This window comes from Coregonus lavaretus, assembly GCF_964263955.1.
Source record: "Coregonus lavaretus genome assembly, contig: HAP1_SCAFFOLD_1241, whole genome shotgun sequence".
NCBI lineage: Eukaryota > Metazoa > Chordata > Actinopteri > Salmoniformes > Salmonidae > Coregonus > Coregonus lavaretus.
Genome location: NW_028159667.1, coordinates 30,115 through 37,500, shown reverse-complemented (window position 1 = coordinate 37,500; position 7,386 = coordinate 30,115).

The following is a 7,386-nucleotide window of genomic DNA, read 5'->3' as shown; positions in this document are numbered from 1 at the left end:
CAGCTTTATGTTATCAGTAAATTTGGGTTTAAAAGTTGGGAATTGATTGAGATATTTCCTTGAAAAAATATGATCTTATTTGGTAGTATTTCTCACAGTAGAGGAAAAAGTGCATCTCTGTCTCTACCTCCCCTGTCGTGCAGTGACCACATAGACGCTCCTCTTTGGGTAGCCATGTTCTTTTGTGTCTCCCTTTTTCTATAGCCAATTGGTGATTGCTGAGCCTGTATTTGGTCAGGATCTGTCTCTGTTTTGTATCTCGGACAGAGTAGACATATTCTGCCAATTTGTATTCTCTTTTGAGGGCCAAATAGCAATTTAGTTAATTCTGTGTTTTTGTTTAATTTTCCCAATTTGTCAAATAGGAGGTTTTCATTTCTGTAACAATTTGATTGATTTCCCTGTGTGTTTGGATAATAGGGTTGTTTAGTGTTTTTAATAGCTGACATAGGGGACTCTTTTCAGGGTTCAGCTCTTGGGTTTCCAGTGCTTTGAATTGTAAGGATGTTTTGGGGCTTAATTGCCAATGGTGCCAAAATGTTACTGTCCTTTTCTTTACAATGTCCGAGTTCCGCTCTGCATGCATTATTTGGTACTTTCTTTTGGATATTTAGTATAATTCTGCAGAATTCTGTATGTAGATTTTCTATTCGGCTTTTCTCCCAATGCTAATAATCATAATTACAGGTTGGACCCCAGACCTCGCTTCCACATAGTGCAATTGGTAAAATTACACTATTGAATATTTTGCACCAGATTTGGATAGAAATATTTATTTTTGAGAATTTACTTTTTATGGAGTAAAATGCTTTGCAGGCTTTTTCTTTTAGTGTATTCACTGCCAGACCAAATCCACCAGAGATACACATTTTTAGTCCAAGGTAGTTGTACCATTGGGCATGTTTCACTGTGGTATTTCCTCATTTGAAGGAGTGTCTGCTGCTCTGATTCCTGGCCTTTTTCTGGAAAATCACGACTTTGGTTTTCTGAAAGTTTATGTTGATTGCCCAGTTGATGTTGTAAAGAATGTTAAGTTTTTCCTGTATACCTTGCTCTATTGGTGCCAGTAGGACAAGGTCATCTGCGTAGTGCAGGAATCTGACCTCATCTTTGAGGGTGAGTCCAGTGGCTGCAGATCGGTCCAACAACACTGCTAGTTCATTGATGTAGACATAAATTACACCTTTGGCTCACCCCTCGCCCTTGTGCAAAAAACTCTGGTATTTTATTGTTCAGTTTAATACTACATTTGTTGTTCAAGGAAATAGATTTTATGATGTCATATACTTTACCCCCAACACCGCTTTGGAGGGTTTTGTAATATAATCCATCATGCCATATGGAATCAAAAGCATTCTTAAAATCAACAAAACATACATATACTTTTCCTCTGCTTTTCTGATGAATATTCTGGTTTATTAGTGTATGTAATGTGTGTATGTGGTCTGTTGTTCTGTGTTTGGGTAGAAAGACAATTTATTTTTTGCTGAGAGCGTTATATGTTGTGTGAGATTGCATATCATATCATACTAGAATAATCTCTCTTTCTGAATGAGACAAAGCCACCCTAGAGTCCCAGCAGTGTAGTCTCTCTCTCTCTCTCTCTCTCTCTCTCTCTCTCTCTCTCTCTCTCTCTCTCTCTCATTTATACTATGTTCTGAGAGAGAGCGAGAGAGAGAGATCACCTATATGGTCTGTCTCAAGAGACATCAAACCCACCACTTTACTCACTCCAACTCTTCTCCAACTCCATCAAAGCCTGTAGGTTCTATCATTAATTTCCCATTCCCATGGAAGTGGTTAGGGTCTGTGTCGACAAATGAACTTACTGTTGATTTTTTGCTTTCCCTGTCTGCTTTTACAACAATCCTCATCTTCCTCTTGTTCATCATCTTCCTCTTTTTTCTCTTCCTCACCATTATTCAGTTTCTCCTATCTTCCTCCTCCTCTTCCTCCCCTTTGTCCTCCTTTTTGTCCTTTTCGTCTTCCTCCTCCTCTCCTTCCTTCTCCTCTTCCTCCTCCTCATCCTCTTCCTCATCCTCTTCATCCTCTTTCTCCCCTTCATTATCCTCATCTTCCTCCTCCTCTTCCTCCTCCTCATCATCATCTTCCTCATTTTCCTCCTCATCTTCCTCCTCATCTTCCTCCTTTTCCTCCTTCTCTTCCTCCTCCTCCTCTTCCTCCTCCTCTTCCTCTTTCTCCTCCTTTTCTTTATCTTCCTCCTCCTCTTCCTCCATCACATTCATAATATTTATCCTCATCCTCCTCCTCCTCTGCTTCCTCCCCACTGCTGTGGATTCTTGCCTGTGACAGCAACTGTGAAGAGACAGGTCGCTAACTCTATCTGGGTCGCTAGCTCACGCTAATCACAACTGTCAACGCAAGTAGAGGTATTTTTACTCTGAGATAAAAATGATCTGTCCTAATGAATCTCTGTGCAGCTGCATGGAGATCTCTGCTGTTAATAATGGATAATATCTGCGCACACACACACACACACACTTAAACGCTTCTCACGTCATAGACTCCACTGTGGCGTAACTGCTCAATAATGGATCATATTAACCAGGCTGGATCTTCAACACACATAAAGGACTGGAGGTGTTTAATAGTGTATCATGTCTAGGCACCCTGTAATGGTTGGATTAGTCTTGGACCGGTTGCTGGACTGAAGCATGTGGACTGGAGAGCATTGATGAACTGAATTTCAACACTTCATAATCACATTCTAATCCAGGACTGTATACTGTAGGCCACACACACACACACACACATTCACATATGCATGCACACACACACACACACACACACACACACACACACACACAGTCACACACCCCCACACCCACCACTCTATACAACATAATGGAAGAAAAATTGGTATTATCAATTTTTTGTTATTCAAGTCCCATGGCAGTGAGAGCTCCATAAAATGTGTTCAGTATATCTAGACTGTAGGGATATTGTATTGCTGTTTTTAAGATAGTGATAGTGAAGCAGCTCAACCACTCTGAACATACAGTGTTTACATCCCAAATGGCACCCTATTCCCTATATAGAGCACTACTTTTGACAACAGCCATATGGGCCCTGGTCAAATGTAGTGCACTACAGGGAATAGGGTGTCATTTGGGATGCAGACAGAAATGTTCTACTGGTTGTGAACAATAATATATTTTAGGCTACAGTTTATTCAAGGGTTTCCCCATTAACCTCTTAGCTAATTTGAGGGCACCTACTGTAGCTAGCGTTTCCTTTCAAAAGCACACCAGTAAAAATAAACATTTTGTCCACAAGTCAATAGAGGGTAAAAGTGTAATAGGATGTTAACCTGACTTCACCACCTTACAGAAAAACAGGTAGTACAACTGACAACAATCCTCAGTCTATGCAGCCTGTTCTTCACATTACATTACCGCACAACATCTCTCTGTATGCATCCCAAATGGCACCCTATTCCCTATATAGTGCTAAAACCTGATCAAAAGTAGACTATAAAGTGAATAGGGTGCCATTTGGGATGGAGACTATGTATTTATTTGGCTCAGTGCTTTGTAACCAGAGTGGATTTGAGTGTATATGTTTAACCAGCTACATCTAGCTGGGTCCCTCTGTGAGCTGTTTGCCTGTTTAAAGAGTGTGTGTCTGAGGTTTCATGCCTTTAAGCTATTAGTGTATATATAATACAATTCAGTCGAGACACAGGCAGCCTGGCGGCCATGGAATCGCATCAAAGACTTCTCGGGCACCCAATTGACAGACGCATTACTTTTGGAAAAGAGAAAAGAGGCCATTACAGAGGCACACAATGAAATGGGCACAGCACAGAGAAAGAATGCTCAACATACCACTAAAGTGAAAAAGTACACAGAGTTACTCACACAGGCCCACACACACAGGCCCCCAAACAAAGGCCCCTAAACACAGGCCCCCACACACAGGCCCCCACACACAGGCCCCCAAACACAGGCCCCCAAACACAGGCCCCCAAACACAGGCCCCCACATACAGGCCCCAACACACAGGCCCCCACACACAGGCCCCCACACACAGACCCCCAAACACAGGCCCCCACATACAGGCCCCAACACACAGGCCCCAACACACAGACCCCAACACACAGGGCCCCAAACACAGGCCCCAACACACAGGCCCCCAAACACAGGCCCCCACACACAGGCCCCCACACAACGGTACTGTAATGCCTACACAAACAAGACCCGCTGTGTACAAATATATCAATACACATATACACTGAGAGTACAACACTAAGAACAACTTCCTAATATTAAGTTGAACCCACTTTTAGATATTGTTTTTATATTTATGTTGGTCAAGGCAATATACACTGAGAGTACAAGATTAAGAACACCTTCCTAATATTGAGTTGAACCTCCTTTTGCTCTCATATCAGCCTCAATTTGTCGCGGCATGTACTCTACAACGTGTCGAAAGCGTTCCACAGGGATGCTGGCCAATGTTAACTCCAATGCTTCCCACAGTTGTGTCAAGTTGGCTGGATGTCCTTTGGGTGGTGGACCATTCTTGATACACACGGGAAACTGTTGAGAGTGAAAAACCCAGCAGAGTTGCAGTTCTTGACACAAACCAGTGCGCCTGGCACCTACTACCATACCCCGTTCAAAGGCACTTAAATATTTTGTCTTACCCATTCACCCTCTGAATGGCACACATACACAATCCATGTCTCAATTGTCTCATGGCTTAAAAATCCTTCTTTAACCTGTCTCATCCCTTTCATCTACACTGATTTAAATAGATTTAACAAGTGACATCAATAAGTGATCATGTCACGTCTACTCCCGCTCGCCCTCTCTGGCGCTCGTTGTCACCAGTTCACTCATCATTACACACACCTGCCACCATCGTTACGCGCACCTGCACTTAATTATTGGACTCACCTGGACTCCATCACGTCATTGATTACCTCCCCTATATCTGTCACTCCCTCAGGTTCATTCCCCAGTCAGCATTGTTGTTATGTTTCTCATGTCCAGACGCTGTTTATTTATTATTAAATCCATACCCTGTACTTGCTTCTCGTCTCCCAGCGTCTGTTGTTACAGATCATAGCTTTCACCTGGATTCACCTGGTCAATCTATGTCATGGAAAGAGTGTCCTTAATGTGTTTTACACTCAGTGTAGTTATATGTTCTCTATGCATAATATTGTAGCACAGAAACTCAGTTACACACACTTGCCTGTGGCTTTGTACAGCATACACACACACACACACACACACACACACACACACATACACACACCACCACCACCACTACCACCACCAATGACAACATATTTTCACCTTAGTTTGGAGAAGGACATAAACCAAGTTCCAGTGACAGGTTCTATAGCACTGCATATCACTGTATATCACTTTATATCCCTGTATATCACTGTATATCACTTTATATCACTGTATATCACTGTATAGCACTGTATATCACTGTATATCACTTTATATCACTGTATAGCACTGTATATCACTGTATAGCACTGTATATCACTGTATAGCCCTGTATAGCACTGTATAGCACTGTATATCACTTTATATCACTGTATTACATTTTACATTTTACATTTTAGTCATTTAGCAGACGCTCTTATCCAGAGCAACTTACAGTTGGTGAGTACATACATATTTGTATTTATTTTTCATACTGGCCCCCCGCGGGAATCGAACCCACAACCCTGGCGTTGCAAACACCATGCTCTACCAACATCCCTGCCGGCCATTCCCTCCCCTACCCTGGACGACGCTGGGCCAATTGTGCGCCGCCCCATGGGTCTCCCGGTCACGGCCGGCTACGACAGAGCCTGGATTTGAACCAGGATCTCTAGTGGCACAGCTAGCACTGCGATGCAGTGCCTTAGACCACTGCATCGCAGTGCTGTATATCACTGTATAGCACTGTATAGCACTGTATATCACTGTATAGCACTGTATATCACTGTATATCACTGTATAGCACTGTATAGCACTGTATTTCACTTTATATCGCTGTATAGCACTGTATAGCACTGTATAGCACTGTATAGCACTGTATAGCACATGTGGGCAGGGTGAGGAGGACACTCAAATGAAAAATGTTACATTGCACTTTCAAACCCAACTAAGGTTGCTGTCAACTTCCTAAATGGAGATATCCCTAGACTGTGCAGTGGGGTAAATCATATCAAGAACAGGCTGTAGTTGTAGCTTTTAACCCTAATTGCTCATGTAAGTCGCTCTGGATAAGAGCGTCTGCTAAATGACTAAAAAATAAAATAAATAAAAAATAGCTAATTATATACCACACAGGATGACGCCACTGTCACTGCCATTGGTGGCTGATCAACTTCTCCATTTAGAAACCAATACACCATTTCAGCCTTATCAATTATCATCATGTATTATTTCAACATCAATGAACAGAGGTGTATGTGAATGTCAAATAAATACCATAATTGTGGAATTTGAGTTAAATCAAAGAACAAACTCCCAATGACTAAATAGGCTCTCTAGTCTAGAACACAAACAGGCCAGATTTATTTTAATAGGGCTGTGACAAACAAATAAATTACACTGAACAAAAATGTAAACGCAACATGCAACAATTTCTAAGATTTCACAGAGTTACAGTTCATATAAGGAAATTAGGCAACTTAAATAAATTCATTAGGCTCTAATCTATGGATTTCACATGACTGGGAATACAGATACGCATCTGTCGGTCACAGATACCTTAAAAAAAAGGTAGGGGCGTGGATCAGAAAACCAGTCAATATCTAGTGTGACCACCATTTGCCTCATGCAGAGCGGCACATCTCCTTTGCATAGTGCTGACCAGGCTGTTGATTGCGGCCTGTTGTCCCACTCCTTTTCAATGGCTGTGCGAAGTTTACATTTGAGTCATTTAGCAGACGCTCTTATCCAGAGCGACTTACAGTTAGTGAGTGCATACATTTTTCATACTGCCCCCCCGTGGGAAACGAACCCACAACCATGGCGTTGCAAGCGCCATGCTCTACCAACTGAGCTACAGTAGAGCCTAGTTGCTGGATATTGGCGGGAACTGGAACACGCTGTCATACAAGTCAATCGAGAGCATCCCAAACATGCTCAATGGGTGACATGTCTGGTGAGTATGCAGGCCATGGGAGAACTGGGAAATGTTTAGCTCCCAGTAATGATGTACAGATCCTTGTGACATGGGGCCGTGCATTATCATGCTGAAACATTAGGTGATGGCGTCAGATGAATGGCACGACAATGGGCCTCAGGATCTCGTCATGGTACCTCTGTGCATTCAAATTGCCATCAATAAAATGCAATTGTATTCGTTGTCCGTAGCTTATGCCTGCCCATATCATAACCCCACCGC